Consider the following 26,491-nt stretch of genomic DNA (forward strand, 5'->3'; position numbering starts at 1 on the left):
TGACTGGATCAGGAAGATGTGGTACATATACACAATGGAATATTACGCAGCAATCAAAAAAGATAAGCACATGCAGTTTGCAGCAACATGGATGGCACTAGAAGGGATCATGCTCAGCAAAATAAGTCAGAAAGAAAAAGAAAAATACTGGATGGTCTCACCCATAGCAGGAATTTAGAAAACCTAAATAAAAGACCAGGAAAAAGACTAATCAATACAAAGTAAAAATCAAAATCAACAAGCAACTATAAACCAGAGACACACTAAGTGGGGGGGGGAGGGAGGGGTAAGGAAAGGAAGGACTAGAGTCAACATAAGGGGAGCGGTGCAATTCTATGGGGAATATAACCAAAATGAAAAATGCATACATTGTGCAAAGATGAAAGAAGATGTAAGAATTATATAAAATAAAATATTTAAATAAAAATAAATAAATAAACAAAAAAAAGAAGAAGAAGAAGAAAAGTACTCTAAGAACAAACCCCAGGGAGATTCAACTTCAGAGATCAGGAGATAAAATAAGAGACTGGAAAATGAGGCTAAAAAAGGAATGACTCTGAAGTAGGACGAAACCAGTGGAGATGCTGGAAGCCAAGTAAAGGTGCTGTTACTAGATCATCAGCTGTTACTAGATCAATTAAGATGAGTAATGCAAATCAACTCTCAACATAAGCAATGTGAAGTTTAATGGTAGTATTGGCAAGAACTATTTCAGTGGAGTAGTGGAAATTGAAAGCTTGACTAAAATATTTTCTTTTTCTTTTTAAAGATTTATTTATACAAGAACTGGGGTACAGGCCAGAAGTGTGGAAGGGTGAGATAATTTACCAGAGACAGAGCAGGGAACAGAACAGGCAGACTGACTGAAATACGCTGCTGAGGGGGGTATCAGATGAGACAGGAGAGATCTGCCACGCCGCGTGGGTATCTCCCTGGCCAGCCGGGACTCGAACCCACATTGCAGAGGCTGCGGACAGCTTCACAGCACTGCGCTCAAGCTGCTGCACCACGAGGGAGGCCCTTGACTGAAATATTTTAACGTAAGGATGAGAATATAACTATTAGAGAGAGTGCAGGTGACTTATTTGAGAAGTTTTCCATTAGAGAGAGGAGAGGTGTGCATGGTTACTGGAATAAATGTTAGATCAAATGGTATGGGTTTTACTTTTTAAGATGGGAGAAGGTATTGCAAATTTGTAAGCTGATGATTATAATCAGTAGAGTTAGAGAAATGATGTGCAGACTAACAGTGAATAATACTGGAGTGGTATGAGGAGGAGTTAAGGAACTAGGTAGAAGACTTAGCCTTATTAAAAAAAAACTTGAACAGGGCCTCCCTGGTGGCACAAGGGGTTAAGACGCAACCTATGAAGCTAACCGCAGCCACTGCAGCATGAATTTGAACCCCAGCCAGGGAGCTACCCACATGGCGCAGAAGACCTCTCTTGACTCGCCTGCTGCTCCCCTCAGCAGTGTATTTCAATCTGCCTATTCTGTCCTCCACTCTGTCTCTTCTCTGGTGAATCTTCTCACCTCCCACACCTCTGGCCTATACCCTAGTTCCTGTATGCATAAATAAATAAATCTTAAAAAAAAAACTTGAACAATTCATCCATAGTAATAGAAAGGAAAGCAGAGCATATGAATACAGCTGTATGAGCAGATGTAGCAATGGGTATTTCAATGGAAAAAATGACAGAAGGTGAGGAAAAGCATCACAAAGAGATACTAGAGGCTTAAAGGGGGGAATGAGAATATTTTAATAGCTTCTAGTTGAGAGAGGAAGGAAGAGAGAGAGAAAGATAAAGAGATGGAAATGATGTGTAGAGAGATATGGCAGGATTGTGAATAGTATTAATACACATATATACATGTTTGAAATTATTTCACTTAAAATTCCCTGAGTATTTTTCCAAGTATTTGTACAGCTACTAATTAAAGCAACATGTAACTTCTCAATATCTCACTTATATGAAATTTGTACTAAAAGCTCAAGATCATTTGCTGCATCTATCAATAAATCTGTCCATACAGATAAGCACTGAACCAACTTTCATGATAAATCCAGCTAAACTATGTTAATGAATTCTTTGTTAGATTTAACATTAATATATTATGAACAAAATAGTATTTGTATACTCATATTTTTGCTATCTTTGAAAGCTTCAAAAATATATTTGTCTCAGTTGATGGGGAAAGTATTAATTAAACAAGAATTTTAATCAGACCTCCTGCTTTTGATACTCAGCTATTTTTTCAAGGAACTCTAGTGTTATATAAACCCTTGATGCATATGTGGTCTAAACATGATCAGTGTACATTTTTTTTCTATAATAATACATATGTTGTTATGTCAATAACTGCCAGGAACAGGTTCTCTGTGATAGTGATCAGGGACAGGTATAACTTGCTGTAATAGGCAAAAGAAGTAGTATGCCTCCAAACACAATATCCAGAAATGTGTGAAAACATGACATCGTAAGTATATAAAATAGTTTAGTCAGGATTATAAAAAGTGTATTCAGCAAAATAGTTCTAAAAATCATTAAGGGAATACAATGGAATTTTCAGATATATTCATGGACATTATGAGATATCTTAGTCTTTATTTTTTAATTTTTTTTTTATTTTGGCTTAGAAGTACTGTGGTATAGGCCAGAGGTGCAGGGCATGAGAGGATTCACCAGAGACAGAGGGGAGCAGAACAGGTGGATTTACTGATATACACGCTAAGGAGAGCAGTGAGTGAAACAGGAGAGGTCTACTGTGCCATATGTGGGTAAGCTCCTTGGCCGGAGATAGAACTCAGGCCTTAGTAGTGATTGTGCTGAGACTTAACTCCTAGGCCACCAGAGAGGTCCACAGATATTTCAGTCTTTAAAAAAGAACACTGCCATTATCTGAGACATTTCTCTAGTTGAATGTGCAGACTGCCACAAGAGGGAAAAATGACAATCCTACTCATGCATGCTGCACTCTTCACTGCAAATGTTTCTTTGGGAGATGCTTTCAAAAGAGCTGCCTTTTGAAACTTCCTAACTTCAAGCTTGAGTATTCTGTTTCTCCTTTTCTTTGCCTTCATGACTTTATAATAATCAAAATCTGTGATCTTTGCTTTCTTTTCTCTAGCTTCAATCTTCTCAACCCATCTTGCAGCTACTCATTTTGTGTTAATATCTTTCTTTGTAAGCACAGGACCAAGGGTTACCCATGGACCCCAAACTGTTAAGAATTGTACTTCTAAAAGTTCAGCCATTATCATGCATAAAGGCAAAGAAGACATAATCCTAGTGTGGAAGATCTTTAATAGAATCGGTATGCATACAGAGAGAGAGAGAAAAGGGATTTCAAATAATAGATTTGCAATAAAACTCCAAAAATTATCTTCCAGCCCCTCAAGGGCAAATGCCAAGCCAAACAGACTTGAGCCAAACAGGGGCAGCAGAGGCCTGAAAGCTTGTCTTAAGTCTAAGGCACCTTCTGGAAGAGAACCACAAGAAAGGGATTAGGTAGGTTCCAGAAAGCTGGGTCAGGAGAGAACTCAGATGCAAAATGTACCAGATAATCTGCAAAGTTCCTATCACAGCTGCCATTGTTTCTGCCAAAATACTAATGTCCCAGGTGCAGCCTCACCCGAGTGTCTCCAAAACATATTTTTTAGTGAATGAATATTTTGTCACATCTGTCTCTAAGAATCTATCCTCTGTTTAGATTATTTCTGGTTTGTGAGATGATGCTACAATAAGCCTCTTCATCTAAAAACTTTTCTTCATGTCTCCATATGCTCTGAGGATGGACACATTAGGATGACATAAACATCAACAACTTTAATAGTATGTAAGGTTCATTCTAGGATTGTCAGAATCATAGCAAGTTACCCAAGACTACTATATTTTTTTTTCTCCATAGAATATAATATATCCTAGTAAGTCAAACCCTGGAAATGACTTTCCTATAGATATGAAAAAATGAGATCTTAATATGTCCAAAAAAATCCAGAAATAACATCACTAAATTTACACAGGATATACACCAGAAATCATTTATTAATCATAAAATTATTATTTTAATTAATGAAATTATTGTTATATGTCACAGGCAGGTTAACCCATGTTATTTGTGATGGTCCAGGGTGAAAAGGAAAATAGAGGCCCCTTGCCCTGTGAAATACTTGCTTTGAGGAGGGTGGAGATCAAATGGGGACCAGTTTAAACTCTTAGCACAAGAATCTCTCCCATCAATGTATAAATATAATAATCTCCATAAATGGAGTTTAGAAGAGGGAGATATTGTTATGGTTAACTGTAATATGAAAAGATTTCACAGAAGAGCTGAACCAGACACTGAAAAAGATTATCATTTACAAAGGAAGATAAAAATGTTCAAGGATCTACAATAGGCAGAATAACAATCTCCATAGATGTTCATTCCCTAATCCCCAGAATCTGTGAATGTCACCTTAAATGGAAAGGAAGAAATAATGCAGAAGAAGAAATTAAGGCCGCTAATCAACTGGTTTTAGCATAAGAAGATTATCATGGATTGAACAAAGGGACATTGCAATCACAAGAGTCAAGTTAGGAGCGATGTCATGTGATTAAGACCCAACCAGCCATAGCTGGTTTTGTAGATTTAAGGGGCCAGGAACCAAAGAATGCAGGCAATCTCTAGAAACTATAAAGATAACAAAACAGATTTTCCTTTATAGCATCTAGAAGGAAAATATAGCTGCCAACAAGATGATTTTAGCCCAGTGAGCTCACTGTCAACATCCAGCCTCTAGAACTGCAAAATAATGAATTTGCATCGTGCTGTCAATAGTTAAAATAGTGATAATTTGTTACAGCAGCAAAAGAAAAATAATATGTACTTAAAAATGGAGATACAATAAAAGCACAGAATCAGAATGCACATGGGACAGGAGATAAGCATAAAGATTAGAGATTTATGCTGATGAATAGTAGGAGAGAAATTGTAGAAGGCAAATTGGGGCTGGAAGGCAAGAAATGATAAACATTTTTTAAAATAATCTGAATTTGTATTGCAGATGGTAAGGAGTATTTGAGCAGGCTAACAACATAATAACTAATATGTTTCAGGATATTTTATCTGGTGGCACTGTCTAAGGCAGACTGAGTAGAGAACGAACAGTTAACATTTTATAATAATTCATTTTTTAAAAAAGATTTATGTATACAAGAACTGGGGTACAGGCCAGAGGTGTGGGGGGTGAGAGGATTCACCAGAGACAGAATCGGGAACAGAATAGGCAGATGGACTGAAATACACTGTTGAGGGGAGTAGTGTGCGAGTCAGGAGAGGTCTGCTGTGCCATGTGGGTAGCTCCCTGGCCGGGGATCGAACTCATGCTGCAGTGGCTCTGGATAGCTTCCTAGGTTGTATCTTAACCCCTCAAATGTGAAGTTATCTGAGTCTAGCAATGGTGGCAGCTTAAATGGAAATGTAAACTCAGGAATGAAAAAATGACAATCCATATTCATACTTTCACTTGTACTTAGATAATTTTATAGATTTATAATTCCAAACTATCAAATGAAGTGCTGATATGGCTAAGTTATGAAAAATCAAATAGTCCCTCAGAGTTCTCAAAAGAAAAAATATAACCTCTTTCGAACTCTGTATAGTTCTACACTGAAGTATTTTACAAAGAGATTGATGCTTTCTCTTTTGTTTTACCCTGTAAATCCAGATGACTAAAACTCATTATTCTCTAGTGAGAAGGAATGTGAAACAAATTGCCTACCACAAACATCATTCCATCTATTTAAGCATATAATTGATTCCAGACAATGAGAAACTTCTTTCAGTAACTCCTTTAGACTCTGCCTTCACATACAAAATACCTCTCAAAGAAAAGTAAAGCATTTAATTCTGTTTTCAAAAAAACTGCATGATAAGATGCAATTGAACATTGATTTGTTTTCCTAATATCTTTTTATCAGTAGATGCCCAAGTCAAATAGAAAGGTAGGTAGGTAGAAAAATTTACTAATGGTGTCCTTGAGCATGTGTGTGTGTGCATGTGTGTGTGTGTTTTATAACTCCAATTAAAATACCTGTAATCACTTGGGTGTCAACTTATGAAAAGTAAAATATTTTTAAAATACCCCTACTTATATATAATCCTACCTATCCCTGCCATCCTGTAACACAAAATTATCCCTTAGTGTTGAGACAGAAAGTAGCTGCCCAATTAGATTTTGATGAATGGGTAAATAATTGAATTGATAGACAAATAAAATCACAGGAAGAAATAATGTTTATGTTATCTAAAAACTTTGATATAGGGGACCCAAAATGTTTTTTAAAAAGAGGTTCCATATCACTAGTACTCATCTCAGCTCACCTTAAATTTCACCAGTTAGTATTTCCATTACTAAACATTTGTGAATTTGACATATTCATCGACTGAATCAAAGTGAGATTAGCTATCTTTCAAGTTCTTTAGATTTGTGCATTTTGTCTTTAATCAGTTGTCCATGTATTTCCTTGGTCCATTTAAATGCAGGATTGGACACATATCTTAGATAATTTACACACACTTTATTTTTTAATATATACTTTATTTCTTAAATTGTATTATTTTTATTAAGGTAACAATGGTTCACATTGTATATGACTTAGGGATATAGGTCCATACTTCTTCAGATATGCAACATCTACCACTAAAGATGTATCCTCTAACATGTCTTATTAGCCTTTTTGCAACAATTTCAATAGGTCCAAACTGGTTACTTCCTGTGTACCTTTCACATATTTGTACCTATCAGGATGCAGAGGAAAATTCCCCTACCTCATCTGGATTCTTCTGGGCTGTATGGGCGAACAAATAACATCAGACAAATTAGTAGGGGAACAAGCCTATATTTAATAGTGTATATATGAATAATTAACATGAGTGTAAAGTCTAAAGTAAAATGAATTGGGATATAAACCCTTCTTTAAGGACCTGGAGAGTCAAGGAAAAAGAAAGGCAGACACTTCACATGACAAGGTAAGGAAAGGACCTCATTCTTTGCTCTAAGAGTAAAAAATAAGTTTCTCAAATAGGGAGGACATATTCACAGATAAACCTACACCTGAATGATCCCAAACCAAATTATTTAGATAAAAAAGGGAGGAAGTAATGATTGATTCTTCAATAAGGAAAAGGGACAAAAGATAGAAAGCTTTTCTCAATCTCCAGGGTCTTCACTGCTGGTAATTTAAAATTACATTTTTTTTTTATGAAATGTAATTAATTTCCCAAGGTTCTCAGAGCCCGAATGACCTTTATTTCCCTGCACCAAGATGACACTATTAGAAGAGCCCTCTCTAAGCATATTGAGAGAAGCCTCTCTGACCATTCTGGGGAGACACCCACATATTTCAGCCTCATTATCATTTCCTGCAGGATATAGTCTATTTCAAAACTTTAGAGTAACTAAGTAGTAATTACATAGTCATTAAAGTTAATGTTGAATTAAAATCTCTTTGTGTTAATGTCTATCTTTTCAGCCGTGAATGGTCATCTATTGCTCATCCTTATACAGATGAAGACTTAGCAGGATACCTGGCAAATTGGAGATACTCTGTCTATATTTGTTGTATTAATGAATTGCATTTAGAATACATTACATGTAAATTATATGAATGTTCCAGCCTTACCTAAGCAAGGACAACCAACTATTTTATATGTGTGATTATTAATTTTTTCCATTTAGTTCTCATTGCATCTGGATTGGCTACTGTGTTATATGATACAAATCATATGACTCACTTTGTGTGTCATTCCAGTATATTTACATATCTGATCGATTAAGCAAGTCTCTCCTTAATGCTTCTTTAAAAATATTGTAAAAATTTTGCTAGTGTAAGTAAAGTTTATTTTAAGTGAAGTCAACTGCAGTGCTATTAATTAATTATGCAACCCAAAGCAAATTGTATGCTTTCTAAGCCTCAGTTTCTTTACCTTAAGGAAGACAAAACAATGAGGGATTATTAAGTTTCATGTCCTGTGTCATTGTTAAATTTAACAACTATGCCACCATTCCTTGCCTGGGAGGCAGGGATGAGGGGCTTAAATGGATAAAGGGAGTGAATGGGACTGCCTTGGAGAGCTTGGGCCACTTATGCAAATTTGGATCATCAATAGGGACCCACCTGAGACTAGCCACCCTAGACAAATCCATGACTATAAATAGGGCCTTGGGACAACTAATGCAGCAGCAGACCTCTCTTGCCTTGCCCACTGCTTCCCTTAACAGTGCATTTCAGTAAGTCCAACTCTTCTGTTCTTCACTTTGTCTCTGGTGAATTCTTTCACCCCCGCACCTCCGGCCTACACCCAATTCTGTCCCAAGACAGTTCATCATGCTAATTTATGTAAATGCTTAAATTTGGGTGCTGGTGCATAGGAAGGATTTAGAAAACTGTGATATGACTATTTTAATCAAATTCCCCCATAAGAAAATATGTAATATCTAATGGAAATGACATTAAATTCATAAATATGCAATGATTTGATATACTTAAAGTATCAATCATCTAACAGGATCATATTTTCTCGCTACTTAGTTGTGTTACCTACATTGATTCCCAGTACAATCTCCTCATTTTGAACTCCCTATATTCATTTCTTCTAAGCTATTTCAAGTATCTCCATCTGTAGTGTGCCATATTTCTATCATATTTCTAAATGGGTACAGGTAGTAACTTCGTTGAAATCTAATTAGATTTTTCATTGGTTCTCTTTGGATAATTCAGAGTCACAAACATGCTATCTGAAAGTAATAGTCACTTTGTGTGTCATTGCAATTGCTTTACTTATATTTTTGCTTTGTGTGACTGTGACTTAATCCATTGATTTGATATTTTACAATAATCTTTTGCAAATTTTTCTCAAGAAACTATGTCTATACAGTGTTAATACATGTTTTAAAGATAACCTGCAGTGTATTAAAATATGTCTGGGAAGTACTGGGTTAACTAAAGTTCTCATATTTGTATAGTCAGCCAAGGATCTGAGACAGAGAGAGCAACATTTTCCAAATCACACAACCAGAACAGGAACTAGAAATCAAATTTTGATTACTAAATGATTATTTCATAAAAGTAGGTTATAACTGATGAATGAGAGTGAAAGAAATAAAAACAATGAAAGAGGTCTGATGTGTAAAGCATAACAAAGACTACAAATTTTTTAAGGGTCATACGTTTCATCTGTATACTTGATACTAGCTCCATTTATAAATTAAAAATGTAAGATTGGTCTCCCCAAAAATGTTCAAGTGGGCTTTTCCCAAACAGTCCAAAGTAGACTGTTTTCTAATATGTGTCACTTTGCTATGTGAAACTAGAAGAAACTCTCACCATAACCTTATATAATACAGATTAGCTTGATTTAGAGACATCTCCAGAAATAACTTTATTTCAGAGAAGATCATGTTATGGTAGAATTTACACCAAAAGGCAAGATTTTGTCATGTGAAGTCATTCCCTCCTACTGATGTAGACCCCTTCTCTCCATGATGTCCCAGATTCTTATCCCATTCCTTAGTCAAGAATATAAACCCCTAGTTGTCCTATTTGCTTTAGAATTTGTATGCAACTACATTCATTCTTTTTTTAATACTAATCTATATATGTTAATTTGTTCTTCCAGCTCAGGAAGAACCCAGAGGGCTGGGCAAATGTTCCCTGCACCCAACAAAAGGGGGAAAAAATTGTCAATTTGACTTCTAGGTATGTATCAATGAGTTGGTTAATTTATTTTTTGAGTAATTTGATTAAAATTTCTACTCCTTCAGCCCACATTTGCAAAATGAGTATAGAATATGAATATTTAAGTCTATGTAGTATACTTGCTCTTGCAAAAAAACAAAAAACAAAAAACTATAAACTGCTAGCTGTTACTTGCTAGACATCTATTCTGAATCATTACTAATTTGCAAAAGATTTATCAATAAAGTCCAAATTCAGATTGCTAAGTACATCTATATTCAAAAAATATTTATGAAGTACATACTCTGGTCCATTACAGAACAAGTAAAATAGAGACAATCTCAAAATAAGCAGTATAAAGACAGATAAGTATATACATATGTATTAACAAGCGATTATATAGTTCCAGAGAGAGCTATGAAAGTTAAGGGTTAGTGGGGAAGAAAGGGGAAACATTTCATACATATATATATATATATATTTCATATGTATATGAAATATACATATATAAAATACATGAAATTTCTAAATCTCTAAATTATTTTATATTTATATATTTACATTGTATATTTACATGTAAAATAATTTAAAATTTAGAGATAAAAAAATAAATGTTTATGTTTTTTGTATATTCTGCCTTTCTTCTGTGAACTTTATCAAATGCCCATTTGTTGTCTGTGTTATGACCATCTAAACAATTAAGGAAATTAATTGGTAATAAGAAGGATTCCAATTTAAAGAATGATTTATGATATAGGAGATGATAGCCACAACAGAAATATGTAAAACGTTCTATTGGAGAAAAGAAGTGGCAATGCCATCTTTTTTTTTTTTTTTGAGATTTATTTATTTATGCATACAAGAGCTGGGGTACAGGCTAGAGGTGTGGGAGGTGAGATGATTCACCAGAGACAGATTGGGGAACAGAAAGGCAGATCGACCAAAGCACACTGCTGAGGGGAGCAGCTGGCAAGTCAGAAGTCTGCTGCGACATGTGGGCTGCTCCCTGGCAGGCTGGGCATCGAACTCTTGCTGCAAAGACTGCGGACAGCTCACAGGCTGTGTCTTAACCCCTTCTGCCACCAGGGAGGCCCCAGGCAATGACATCTTAAATGAGCATCTTAATGAACATCTTAAATGTTCATAAGACAAATAAAATTCTCAAAATGGAGGTAAGTAAATGATTTGAATAAGAAGAAGCAGTATATACAAAGGCAGAATGGTAGAAAGATGTAATGTATTTAGTCATACCAAGAATCACCATCATTATGCAGCATATACTATATACCAAGCATTTCATGTATGTTATGTAGGGGAGGAAAAATGAATTTCTGTTATCCTTCTAGGTTCTTGACTGAGACATCCCCAGTAATAAAACACAGATTAACAGGAGAAAAATAATGAATTGTGTATGTATGAGGATCCCAAGTTATGAAACTCAAAGAAATAGGTTAAGCAGGTAGTTTTTATAACTTTCTTTTACAAGAAAATAATAACTTTGTGAAAAATGGACAAGACTAGTGGACAAAACATTTATGCTTGCGTTGAAAATTAATGAAGAGATAGCAGAGTTTATTCATTCTATCTTCTGACCCTAAATTCTCTATCTCAGTTGATAAGAATGTCTAGCTCCTGATTCAGGAGGGTCTCTTTCATATTGGAGATTTATCTCCTGCTTTCAAGGACACAAGGGAGAGGGGAGTTCAGAGTGACTTTTCTGCACTGGTTGCTTCTTCAGAACTAGAATTCAAAATAATCAGTATGCCAAAAGTGGCATATTTAGGGGCATCTTACCCTGAACAACCACAGCTTTCTGCTATAATCTTATACTAACCTATTAGGATAGAGTCTATGCTCATTTTAAATATAAGAAAACTGAAACTTGCAGGAGTTGAGCAATTTTTCCAAGGTCACAAGTGATAATTTGTGTAGTTGGATTCAAAGTCAATTTTGTCTGACCACAAACTTCTTGCTCTTAACTATTATATCTTTGTTAGTAGTTACTCTTGTGTGGTTAGCACACTGGGGACAGGACTTTAAAAAATTCAGTGAAGGTGAGTCTGGAAAAGAAATCTCAGGAAAAACAAGTTGAGCCAGGTTAAAAATACTTAAGCTTTTTATTCTCTGGGCAATACCAACAGTAACTAATAACATACAGATTATGAACATTTATGTCACACTTACTAAATACCAGTAACTTTACTGCAAGTATTTAAGGGTTGTACTAGGATGAAACTGTAGAATCTTTTAGGGAACACAATTTAAGAAGGTTCTTTCTCTTTGTCATCTAATTGTGGTACTGAGTAATTCACATATAGGAGGATGTTAAATGCAACTCATTGTCTAGAAATTTAGCCAGAAGCATTAAAGATTGAGAACAATATAACAGTAAGTATTCCCACACCCTAAACCAAAATATTTCCAGATAAAAGTAAGAGAAGGTGAAACTGTTCAGCTTACAGTAATGATTTCCCTTTTAAAGATTTATTTATTTATGAATACAAGAACTGGGGTACAGGCCAGAGGTGTGGAGGGTGAGAGGATTCACCAGAGACAGAGTGGGGAGCAGGACTGGTGGATTGACTGAAATACACTGCTAAGGGGAGCAGTGGGCAAGTAAGGAGAGGTCTGCTGCGCCATGTGGGTAGCTCCCTGGCTGGGGATTGAACTTGTGCTGCTGCAGTGGCTGTGGATAGCTTCATAGGTTGCTTCTTAACCCTTTGCACCATTAATACCTACCCCAAACTACTCAAAAGGACTAAATATGCTCTGGTGCATATTTTTGAATCCCCCAGCACCTCTCCCCACCCCCCGCACTCCTTTAGGTGAGAAAGGAGAATTTTTCTCCACCTTAGGCCATTGAGAAGGACCTGAAATAGCTCTTAGCATATGTACATGTGGAAGGTATGGTGTAGAGATTAGTTAGATGTCCTAAGGCAGCAAAGCAATGAGGGAAACTGCACTTCTATTGAGAGTAGCAAGATAAACACACATTTCAGAAAAAAAAAATACAAATTTGGAAATAATAAAGGTGGACTGGATGTCTTTTCAACTTATTCTGAGACATGGTACAATGGCTCAAATAAGGATTAGTTAATTATTATGTGTTCCTTTTCCCCTAGGGTTCAAAGTCTATAAAATTATGTATTTACCTGCAGATTTTTGTCTAGTAAAGATAGATATTCTTTTTGTCTACTAGAATTGACCACCCAAAATTATAGTTTTATTAATCTTTAGAATATTAAGCAGGTTTGCATCTAGTAAATCCTTTCCAACTTTTTTCTTCAGTACCTATAATTACTCAATTTCTCAAAAACTCTCAACTGGTTTTATTATTCTGCTGGTTACTATTAATGAATTAAATAAATCTTTCACAGATGCTCACATTATTCTTTTGCAAGTCATGTTTATAATGTTCTTAAAATTATATTTTGATATTTTGATATTTCCATGAACTAAATTGAGGCCAAATAACAAAAAGGCAACTTGAACCATTTTGAAAGGGGCTTCATTCAGGAAGGTCAAGTGAAGGGTCAAGTGAATTCTCTGAAGGGTAACTGGGAAAACCTGAAGAATGAGAAGGAACTTGAAAATGACTAGCTATAGAAAGTAATGGAAGCAGCTGGAAGATTCTTGCAGAGAAAAGTCTGAGGAACATGCAAAAAATTTTTATGAGAAAATCATAGTTGACAACTTGCAAGTCTAGAGATTTTTTCTATTGCACTGCCCTTGGTGATATGAGCAGACATATTACAATAATGCAAGCCACTCTGCCCTTTGACCTTGAACCTTTTACATGTTGGGTAAAATTCAGAAATTAAAAACCATGAATAGTTGTTGCAACAGAACTTTGTTGCCGCTTTGCTGTGGGAACACAATGAGGGACACAGCAGTTGCGAAGCAGTTTTGCAAGGCAAGACTCCACTTCTTGAGCAGTTCTTCTGCCATTTATTGAAATCAAACAGGCAAGTAAAAACTAATCATGCGACAATGGTATGCGGAATAAAGTCCGGAGGTTGGGATTGGAATGGGGGACAAAGTTTTATGAGGGACAGGGAAGGGGACATCATGATTATATGTCAAGAGCCATTTGCATCATCAAAGTATATGATGTTATCACAAGCAGAGTTATCCCAATACCACCATGGAGATAGTCACTTAATCAGGTCAACAGCAGGCTAGGCATCCCCGGACCTGCCTGCTGATATGGGCTATATTCCGTAAGTAGTCAAGGAATGTTCTGCTTTGATTTGCAGATAGCAAATAGGTCAGAGTTGCTCATGAGTGGCCAGCTAGTAGCCAGCCCATAAGAACCCACAGATAGCGTTATGGGTTTAATATTTTTGTCCCCTCAAAACTCATATGTAGAAATACTAACCTCCAATGTGATGTATTAGGGGTCAAGCCCCAGGAGTGGGGTTAGTGCTTTTATGTGAGATCCCAGAAAGCTCACTCATCCCTTATGCCAGGTGAAAATATAATGAGAAATCAGCCTTCTGTGAAATAAGAAGTGAAGTATCAGCAGATACCAGATTTGGTGGTGTCTTGATCTTGGACTACGCTATGAAAAACTATGAAAAACACATGTCCATGCTTTCAGCTACCCAGTCAATGGTATTTTTGTTATAACAATCCCAATGAATTAAGACATATAGCTAGTAGGTAAGATGAATAAATTGAGGAAAAGAAAATAATTATTCAGACATCTTGGATGATTGATGAACAGAAACTTTAGATTTGATAAGCTTAAATACTGTATTACTCTAGAATGTGCATTTTAAGTATTTAAATGTTTTTTCTTATGATTAAAGTGAATCAGACAGATTGTTCGACCTACCCAAATATAATCCAGTACAGAGAAAACAAACAGAAAAGTTAAAACCAAGAAAAATTGTAAGACAATGAGAAAGGAATAGAATTGCCTTGTGATTGTTCTCTATTGAGTTCATTTTTAAAAAAATTGGTTGCATTTTTATAATCACATACGATTCTTACAGAAATTATACAGGAGAGATAGTTAGCATTGACCTGGTTTGCCCAGTAAATCTCCACAACTGACAACCTCAACCTGGATAGTATTACTTGTCCAAGTGATTGAGATGGAACTGGGAAGTGACCCAAACCTCCTCAAAATCTGAATTCATCTCTAGGTGTTTCTCCTGACTGCATCCAACAGGTAAAAGAGCCTTTTTTCTCTGTTGTCAGAACTGATAGGTTGCAAGTCTAAAGATATCCAAGTGATATTCCCTTTCACATGGAAAGAGTTTGGCAGCAAAAGTAATGGAAAAACACACAAAGAGTAGAAGATACAAGACAAAGCCCTGAGGATAATCCAGCTCTAGGATTGTTCCTTTCCTTCCTAACACTAGCTTTACTTTCCTGGGTTCAAGTTTGTGAGTCAATAAATTTGCTTTTTTTTAAATAAACCAGTTAGATATGGATTTCTGTCGATTTCATTGAAAAAATGTTTGACTGTTACAATTAGATCTATTTGGCTGATGATGAGATTGGAAAGGTGAAGTATTTCCCTCAAGGTCATGTATGCAGTAAGTGGCCAAGAATGAACTAGAATCTGAATCTTTCTGATTTCATAGTCTTTGATCTTAGCAAATAACTCTATACCATGAAAGTTCAAGGGCAATATTGAAGTTTTATTAAGGGGAATGACACTTCAATAATATGAGAGTTTAAAGGAAGTAATTGGGGGGTCTTCTTTCCCTCCTTCTTCCCTGCTTTTCTTCCCTTGCTTTCTTGTTTCCTCCCTTTCCTTCTCTTTCAGAACTGTTTCATTTAGCAAAACAGTCATTTTTCTGCTACTTCCCCCTCATATAAACCTTGAAAAAATGCAGAAATTGCAAAACCAGCATGAACGAACTAGTCTGACAGTTGCCAGGAGGAAAATAAAACGATGACCCCTAACAAAAACTTTGAAAAACAGAACAATCTCCAGTGTATTCTATTGAAGTTTTTACAGCATTTAAAGATGAAGTTAACTTCTATCCAGGGCTAGGCCACAAGCAAACACACAATGCTCCTCTCTTCACACTATAATATTCCAATCCTTCTTCAGTTAGGAGAGTTAACTTGAGGGTCCTCAGGTGCTTTTCAGGAGCACCTGAAAATAAAGCCTTTCACCTCTTTGAGGTCACCAAATACTATCCCTTGACAGGATCTATTTGGAAGTGGACTCAGAATGCAGTTTGGAGTATCAGAGTCTGAGAGGGTGAAGAGGTGGTCTACAAGGAGGGGCAGGAAGGAGCACCACATGTGAATTAGGTATCAAGTTAGGGATCTAATTTGTGATTAAGGAATCCTGTAAGCATCAAAGGGAAAGTATTTTATATGTGTTATTATGACATCCACTAGCCTCTGAACCCATGATGCACATAGATGCAAAATAAAAATTGCACAATGACTGAATGAATAGAGTCTGAGATGTTAAAAATATAAATGTGAAGATCATTATCTATACCAGCATAGCTGATATCCTCCATTTTTAAACTTTGGGAAAACATTTTTGTTTTATTAAGCCATGAATTTGTTGTGGATTTGTTTTGCTTGATGAGAGGACTCTGCTGTTTTATGAATGTTAATCCTTGGTATCCAAAATCCCACTCTAAAGAATACTTAGCACCACAACAATAAGACAAAAGCTCAAGTAAAGTAAACATTCCAGAGACCTACAGAGGTTAAACAGAAGTCTGGAAATAATTATCCTATTGCTAAAAAATAAATAACATATGGAAAATATAAGCAGTGGGGGAGGACTTCCTCTTTTTAAGCAGGACTTGGCTTCTAAAACTTTTTGTATTGACAAAATAATATTTTATTGAAAAAATCTAAAATGTACAACCATTATTGTTTGGTATTTAATCATGTATATGTTATCATTCACTTTTGATTATATAACAGTATTCATTATAAAATAAGTGATGGCATTTAATATTATTTTATGTCCACTTTTTACTTTGTAAAATATGTGAAGTCCTCACTTAATGTATATAAAAATATAGATTAGCATATATATGTGCTATAGGGAAGCATAACATATCACCCAGTCCAGAAAATTTAAAAGGTGGATTTATTCTATAGTCTCATTTCCCTCTTTCTCTCTCCAAGCTTCTTGAAGAAGGTGTCTAGACTATTACCACTTCCTCCCCTTGTCCTCCTCCCTCCCACAGCAGTCTGGTTTCTGTCTGTACCACCCCACTGAAACCGCTTTCACCCAGAAATTGTTCTTCTGGTCTTTAAATTGGAGGGAAATTTTTTAGTTCTTAATTTACTTGACCCCTAAAAGCACTTAGCACTACCGATCATTTCTTGAAACCCTCTACAGTCTTGTTGTTCCCTGCAATGCTTTCTAAATTTCCTAATTATGTAGCTGTATCTTAGCTGTTTTTTTTTTCTTCCTTCATTATCTTTCACAGTTGTTAATGTTATAACCTATTCATCTAGTCACCCAAATAAGAACACAGGGCATCATCCTCCATCCATCATTTTCCTCCTGCTGTCCTATCCAACTAACTCTAAATATATCTAGATGCTTTGTCCTCACATCCTTTTCCACTGCTACTATCTTAGTAAACACTCTCATTATCTCCACCAACTGATTGCAGGAGCTTTCTAATTAGTCTCCCTCTTTCTAGCCAGACTCCTCACATTCCAGCCTTCATAAATGCCACTGGCATGATGGCATCTTATCACTCCCCATTAAAAACCTTTCAATGGTTTCCCATTAATTGCAAGATAAAACCCAACTCTCTGCGATAAATGACATACCAGATTTCCCTTTTTAAATCCTGGACAGTGCCTGCCTACTTAGTCTCACACACAAAACTTTGGTGTCAAACTACTTCTAGTTTTTCACATTTCTCTTACTATTCTCTGCACCTATGTATTCATGCAGGCCATTCCCTCTGCCAAGCAATCCTTTTCTCTGTAAGCTGGTTACTCTTATTCATGTTCCACTGTTCCATTTAAGTTAGTTCTGCATTCCTTCAATTTACTTTACATAACCTTCTGCTCCCATGGATTTTGTATTTACAGATCAAAACTTTCTTCTGGGTTTTAAAAGATTGTATTCAACTTCTTTTGAATATCAGTGGATACTTTAGATATATCTAAAATTTATTATTCTTTCCTCCCAAACACATTCTTCTTTTCAACATTCAGGTTAGTGACACCATCTAACTGCCCTCTGAAGAAACCTAGAAGCTTCCTTATTTTTTCTTCTTTACTTCTACACATTCAATTTCTGTTCCATAGAGTTCTATCTATCTAAATTATATCAAATCATAATTTCAATTTATTCACTCATACAATCTGCAGATTAAGTCAGAAATGCACCAGCCTTGCCCAGTTCAATAACCTACTTTGTTGCCTCTGTTTCTACTATTACATGACTCTCAATCCATCATCCTGTGCTGCAGGAAGAATTGTTATTTTGTATTTTAAAATGTGAACACACTATACCTCTACTAAAATCCTCCAGCAATTCCCCAAAGTCAACACACAGTCTCTAAATTCACCTGCATGACACTTGCAGTCTCTAAATTTGACTTACTTTGGTGGCCTCTATTACAAAGATAGGAATGCTTAAATCTTTACTCCTCTGCTTCAGAAAGTTACCATTAACTGGGCTTTAGAAAATTAATTGTTTCAAAATTGATCAGTGACTATCAGTTTTGTTTTTGTAAGATGAACTTATAAGGGTGTGAAACTTTAAAAAAAGGTGAGACTAGAAAAGAACAGAGCTTGAAATTTAGATTTTATGTAAAGAAAAGCTAGCAAATGATCAGCAACCCTGCCAAAGTAGGTATTTAGAGCAGTGAAAAGTAAAAACTACAAATAAAAAATGCTTGATAACTAAAGAGCTGTTGATAAATTTCTTAAGAAAAAAGTACATCTTTGGGATATAATTCAGGTTAAAAAGAATAATGTCAGTGTTTTTTTTCCTTAACTTCAGTTGATTATAAATTATTACACAAAACTTAAAATAAAATCTAAAATTGTAGAGTGTTTTGTTTTACTTTTGAAACAGTTCAGATTCCTTGAATTTGAGCAGATAAATTATTTCTTCTTTTATATCACCTTGCCATTACCTGCACTCTCTTTGCAAAACATCATTTGAAGCAAATTGGTATTTTTGAATCTTGGCAATACGCCAGGGACTATATTACCAGCAATGAGTTTTGTTCCAAAAACCTGGAGAATGCAATGAGGAGTTAATCTGGGCTCAGTTAATTATATGTTTGTAAAGCACTCTGTTGGTGTTTTTTCCCTTGAGTATTTATTTTTAACACAAACATACACACTACTGACTTTGCTGAAACCACAGTCATACCCTCTAAACTCCATGAATATTTACTTCCTCCATTTATTTGTTCAATAGCCAACACATTTATTGAGTACATGCATATCTCAGACTTGACTGTTATCTTCATGGAGTTTATATTCTAAGAAATAGCATTTATTGAACTTACTATGAGTTGTATACTAAATATTCTACTTGTACCATCTCATTTAACCTTTAAGCTCAGCACAATGTAGTGACTATGATTGTCTTAAAAGCAAGAAAATGGATATTTAGAGAGATGACTACCTAATTGCAATAGAGGAAGCCAAGTATCTAGCTCAAAACTCAAAAATAGTGAGGGATTATGGGTTCTTAGGTGGTGGGTACACTATGGTAACAATGCCTGAAGGGGGATGATACAGTTCTATTATGGAAGCCAATGCAAATCAAGCACTCAAGGAACAATTCAGGAGAAGAAAGTAATATCAGTTAGTGGAGATTGTTCTGTGATATATAGCCCCCCCAAAAAAAAAACAACAAAAAACAAATCAAAATAGTCTTCCTTGTAAATAGTGTTGGTCTTATAAATATTATTGGCCATACATTGTAAGTAAAAGATCTAAGGTGAGATTTCTGAAAAAACTGCTTAACTAGGGCACTATTCAGCTGGAAAGGGTCTTTTCTGTCCTTTGCACTTCTTTGTTCTTTCTGCTTTGATTGAACAAAGACCTCCTATCTAGGGCTAATATTGACCATGAAGATAAAAGACCAAAGGATTTACAAAGAAACCTACAGCCAGTCAGACTGCCTACAGTCAATATATTATGTTATGTGAAAAAAAGGGGAAAAGTCTTATTTAAACTGTTGTTATTGGATTTCTATTATATGCTGTCAAACCCAGACACCTTCAATAATCTATTCTGCACAGAGCAACATAAGCGATCTTTTAAAATGTACACCGTATCATATTATTCTCCTACTGCTGTGTGGCTCCTCATCACACTGAAAGAGAAATCCAAATCCTCCTAAAGCTCAAAGTATACTGCCATCTTTTTTTCTCATTCAGAGGAAAAAGCAATCAAGTCAATTCAGCCTCCTGGCTGTTCCTAGAACAAGCCAAGCAGGATCTTCAGCACCTTCAAATGACCTTCTCAGAATACTCTAGGATTTTTGCTTCTCTGATTGGTTGGATCCTTCTTGTGACTCACATATTAGCTTCTTGTCAACACCTCAGAGATGTCTCCACTAACCATCTATTACAACATAACTACCAGTAATTTACTATCACAATATCCCAGTTTACTTCTTTTTGTAGCACATCTTACTAGCTCATATTTTTATTTTTTTCCATTGACAGATGTATAGTATGTATAACCTAACTCACCTCCATCAAAACTCAAATTCCATTAGAATACCATTTGCCTGTTTTATTTCCACTAAACACCTCTGACACCTAAATATTTCCTGACATATAGCAAAAGCAATAAATATTGACATATAGCCAAAGCAATAAATATTTGTCAGATGAATGAGTAGCATCATAAACTTTCTCCTAAAAGATATAAAACTTTGCAACCTGTACTCCTTAATTTTATCTCATGGAGGCTCTAATTTGAGCTATTTCAGATATTTTAGCATATTTCAGTATGTAAAATATGTCTATGTTTTACCTTCTTTAATTATCCTTTAATCTGGCCATATTGCTGCCAATAATAATAATAAGATCTGGAAATGAACATCAAATAGATGTCAGACACATTGAAAAATCATTTTTAAAGGGCCTTTTACAATCTACTCTATATGTTGTTTCCAATTAATATTGTAAGACTGAGGATATGCAACAAGTTAAATGTTTATTTTAAGAAGTTTTCTTCTCACATCCAGAGCCTAAATTATTAAAGATGAGTGGTGGAGGGTGGTGGAGGACTGTGGGCACTTTGGTGGTGGCAAAATGATGGTAATCACACCTGAGGGGAGAAATCCTATATTGTGAAAAAATAAACAAGGATGTTTAACAATAAATAAATAAATAAATAAATGAACATTTTATGTTGTTTCCTCATTATTCCTTTAATACAGTAAGGCTGCTTAACATAGTGGTTTTCTGATACCTTAGCACACTTGTGAAAAAAATGAACAAAATAAATTGAGTAACACAGACCCTCACAGACACAGTTTAAATCTAAGGCAGTTGTAAGACATGTTAAGATATAGACAGGAGGAGAAACGACTGCAAAACCTGAGCTTAGTTCTGCAAGGAACTATAATCAAAATATTGCAAGATAAAATGTCCCTAGGTTTTGAATGAATGCTGAGTCTCACTACATAATTGTTTAAAGTCTCATGAGCAAATTCAAAGAATAAAATTGTCACTTAACAATATTTGTTAAGTACATCTATATAGTCCTCTTTGACTTTGCTGTAAAGCCCTTGTGTCACAATTTCTTCAGATCATTTGAATCTCTATACCAGCATCAATCCTTTCATATACTGAATGATCAGTAACAAAGTACTGAATGAATGAACCTGATAGAATTTCCCCCACTAATTGAAAATGAAGTATTCCCATGAAAAATTTTGCAAATCCAATATGCATAAAGTGAAGAAGCAATTACATTATTTTATACAGAAATAATTGTAAGCGTCCCAGAACCAAAACCCAAGCTACCAAATCAAACCAAATAGCATATAAAACCTAAGTAATACTGTTTTAAAAGCAATAATGATGTAATAAATAGACAGCCTATATAAAGTAGAAATTATGTGCAACAGTGCAGTTTCAATTACTAGAATTAGGTAGACATTGGACACTTTGTAAGGCTGAAAGGTGGTGATGATGATGTTTTAGACTGAGTTCTTATTCTCAAAAGTTGGAGTGAGTGGTAGCGGGTATGGGAGATGGTGGTGTAGCTGAGACAAGAAGAGAGTCAACTAAACATTTCATCATAGTGTGACTATCAGGACAGACAGGTTGTTAATGTCTAAACCTTCCTCCATGTCTACCTGCCTTGATGTTGAAGGTCAAAAGATTTATGATTTAATGTGGACATCTTGAAACGCAATATTATGCTCAACTGTTTACCCCTCGCATTTTTCTATCATGCAATTCATAGATATTCAAAACATCCTAAAACCCTGCCTAAGCCTACTATATATACCCTTTCAAAATTAGTCATATTTTTCTTCAGTCATTGCAGTGCTATCAATTGTCACAAAAATCTCACAGAAGTGCTTCATATTCTGTTCACCACAAGCTAAACACCTAACTACATCCATTCGTTTGCTTGCATAGCAACTTTAGGAGTTATCTTACGTTCTTCTGATACCTTAGGACACATCTTGCTAAAGGATGTACAAAATAAACTGAGTAAAACAGGTGCTCACAGACACAGTTTAAAGCTAAGGCAGTTTGATTAGGAGATGCCTTGTGTGGTTCCCGGGAAGGAACTTGATGGTGCCCCTGTCACTGCTGGGATGCACATGGCCTCTATGATGACTGCCAAATGCTACCTTTGCCTTTCAACTTTTAAAAGCAAAAATTCTCTTTGGATTTCTTTCAGTTAGTGAAAACAGATACTAAACAGGACTTTAGGGAAAGTGAAGAGGCATAATGCAAGCTTTCAACGTTTTTTTTTTCTTTATCATGGGCCTATGAAGAAAAGGAAAGATTCCTCTTTGTTTAAGGACTTGATATTGTGAAAAAGGCTATTATGCTAGATCACACTACAGTAATGCAAATATTTACTCTTTTTATTTTATATATATTTTACATCATTTTTCATTTTTGCACAATGTATGCATTTTCATCTTGGTTATATTTCCCATACAATTCCCACCCCCCTTTTTTTGACCCTAACCCCCCTCCCTTCCTTCTCTCCCCCCCACCCCCCGTAGTGTGTCTCTGGTTTATAGTTGCTTGTTGATTTTGATTTTCACTTTATTATAATTAGTCTTTTTCCTGCTCCCTTATTTAGGTTTTCTAAAGTATTTACTCTCTTAATGAAAGCCGCATTGGGGAAATACTGAATCTACTGGTGGAAATGAAATTCAGAGAGTTCCTAACTTTATCTTTGAATTCTAATGTTGTGGATTCAGTGGAAGAAAAAACAAAAATAATAGGCTGCCCATAGAAGGGTTTTATGTTGGTAGAGAAATAATGGTACTGTAATTAGTGAAAGGTGTGATTTGTCAGAGACTAACTGTTGTGAGGTGGTTTAACCTTCACCAGTGAGTTCTTGAGACAATAACCTCATACAACACAATGATGTTAGTACTAGCATACATAATAGCTTTGTAAATTTTTAGAGAGCTTCTCAATTAAAAACAATACATGTCTAGTATTCTTTTGTTTGTGTAGAACCACATGTACTTTTGTGTAATGTTATATTATTGACAAAAAGTTGCCAAACATTTTAAGTTTTTTTTGTTTCTTATTATATTGAATGAATTTTTTTTGTTTTTTTTTTTTTCTTCTCTTCCATTGATTCCACAACCCACTAGATTTAGAATTACCATAATGGTAGGATGTGGTTGGTAGAAATATATGACTTCATCCTTTATAATCACCAGCATGCCATTTCCCAAAACAAAACACTACAGGGTATCAGTGAAGCTAACTCTCTCTTCTCGGATCTAAAGTTTTTGTGCGTGATGTCCAAAAGTGCTGACAGCACTTTTAACCTTGGCTGCCAACATGAAGCTTTAAGAAAAATAAAACAACAACAAAAAGACAAGCAACAATAAAACTGCTATTTGTGTTTTATGAAACTGTGTAAAACTAATAAAATAGCAGAGTATCCAGAGGTTGGGTTTCTAAATACTCCCAATGTTCTGTTTTAATTCCCAACTCATTTTGGCAACACATCCAAAGTCTCATTTTCTTTTATTCTTTTTTTTAATTTTATATATTTTACATCATTTTTTCATTTTTGCACAATGTATGCATTTTCATCTTGGTTATAGTCCCCATACAATTCCCACCCTGCTTGTTTTGATACTACTCCTTTTCCCCACCCTCCCCCCATAGTGTGTCTCTGGTTTATAGTTGCTTGTTGATTTTGTGGTACATATACAGAATGGAATATTAGTCAGCAATCAAAAAAGATAAACTCATGCAATTTGCAGCAACATGGATGGAGCTGGAAGGGATCATGTTCAGTGAAATAAGGCAGAAAGAAAAAAGAAAAATACCGGATGGTCTCACTCATGGCAGGAATTTAGAAAACCTAAATAAGGGACCAGGAAGAAGACTAATTTAGTAAAGTAAAAATCAAAGTCTCATTTTTTAATTGTTCTATATTTCCAAAGACAAATATATTGAAATACTGGTAGAAATCTGACTACACATATGTAGCATATTTAATCACTTGTCTACATAGCAATATGTTCATGATTCTCATATTGTACTATTAGAAAAGTTTATATTATATTGGGATATATAGTAATACAAGATGTTTTAGAAACAGTGACGAGTTGATTTAACTAAGTAAATGTTCTTAATTCAAAATTGCCGAAGTTTTGAGTTGTGAGTAAAGTTTTTCAACACAGGTCTATCTCTACTTATACTTATCATTAGTGAGCAATATGATGATGCAGTCAAGTGTTTGACTAGCCTTTAAATGTTTACTGGTTGGGCGTTGATACATAAAATCAGAAACTATCAGAATCTCCACAGGACTTTTAGTAATTGTCCTGTATAACTTTTAGTAACAGCAATACTTAATATAATAACATCTTCTATGGTATAATAAGCATACACACATTTTTTATAATACCCCCCATGGAAAGGTGGAGTCTAATTCTCTCCCCCTTAAATCCATGATGGCATTAGTAATTTGCTTGACCAATGGAATGCTACACTCTGGGTTTCTGAGGCTAAATAACAAGAAGACTTGAAACTTTCTCAAGATTCTTCCTCTCTCCCCCTCTCCCCCATTCCTTCTCCCCCTCTCCCCTTCTCTCTCTCACTCTCTCTCTCTCTCTGAGTTGAGTTGCTATGTAGGAAACATGGCTAATCTGAGGCCTCCATGCTGAAGAAACCACTGTACCATGTTCCAGTTGACATTGTCAGCTGAGTCTAACCTTTAATCATCTTGTTTTAGTTGCCAGAATATGAGGAAGCAATCTTGAAACTTCAAGTCAAGTCCAATTATCTTGGAATATCCCCAAGTACTGTAGTATGGAGGAGAAGAATATCCAGCTGAACCCTATCCAAATTTCTGACTCAAAATTGTGAGTGACATTAAAATAGTTGTCAAAAAAATGCTAAAGAATATTGTTTCTTTGCTCATAACAGTTCTGACACCAAAAATGTGTCTCCTTCTTCCCCCATACTAACCAATTCTCCAACTCTTAGTCACCAACTTGATGTCCTGCAGTTTAATTTCATTCTGGCACTAGCCCACTGGATTTATGTGAAACCCAGAGGGCATAAGAGCCAGTAACAAGTCCTGGACCTATACATCTCAATCACTGGCTTTAACTCAGGCATTCCACCATTTATATCCTAAGATTCAATGATTTGTGTCATGGTCACAAAACTCAGGGAAACACTGTACTTACATTTATGATAAAGGATATTATAAAGAATACATATTAATGACAAGATGAGGACATCAGGCAAAATTCTAAAAGGTATTGGGTACAGAAGTTTCTGTGTCCCTGGAGTTTTGGAATGTATTGTCATCCTAGCATGTGGATATGTTCACCAATCCAGATGTGCTCCAAATAACATGGCTAAAGGATATTTTATGAAGTCTTTATCACATAGGCATGACTGATTCGAATTCAAGTTCCTCCTTAGAGCATATAAGTGAGTTTGAAAACTCAAAGTTTCTAATCATGGCCTGGTCTTACTGGTGATCAACTCCCTCACAACAATCCACCAAGAGTCACCTCATTAGAAAAGGAAATAAAAAAAGTTGGTCTTATCTCCCAGGAGATTTCAAAGGGTCTAGTTGCTCTCTGCAAGATGTTTCTATATTCCCACTCTTGAGGACATTACAAGGATTTTAGGGAGTTCACACCAGGAACTGGGGACAGAGACCAAATATATATTTCTTATTATGTTATAGCTTTTAATGTTTATGGGTAGTTTATTAGCAGCAGCAAGCAACTTGAACACACCTATCTTGTGGTATGGTCACTTATAATCTAGCAAAGCTGACTGAATTTTATTAGAATTAGAATTTCATTCTAATTCTAATTCTAATGAAATTCTAATTATTTAAATAATTTTGGACTAAATAATGCCATTACTTTTGGTTTTGTTCAGCATCTAGTTTCTCTTGCTAAATTGGTCTACTCTTACTTTTGGAAAAAGTTACTCTGTTACTTAGAGTTTCCAAAGATTACCGTTCTTTTATCAGATCTAAATATACAGGATTTTGAATCTTGAACTAGTAATTCAATGACATGAAGGTAACAGATACTCCTAAATCTAAGTATCATCATATTATTCCTTCCTTAAATATCT

This window comes from Talpa europaea (genome assembly GCF_964194135.1).
Source record: "Talpa europaea genome assembly, chromosome: 10".
Classification (NCBI taxonomy): domain Eukaryota; kingdom Metazoa; phylum Chordata; class Mammalia; order Eulipotyphla; family Talpidae; genus Talpa; species Talpa europaea.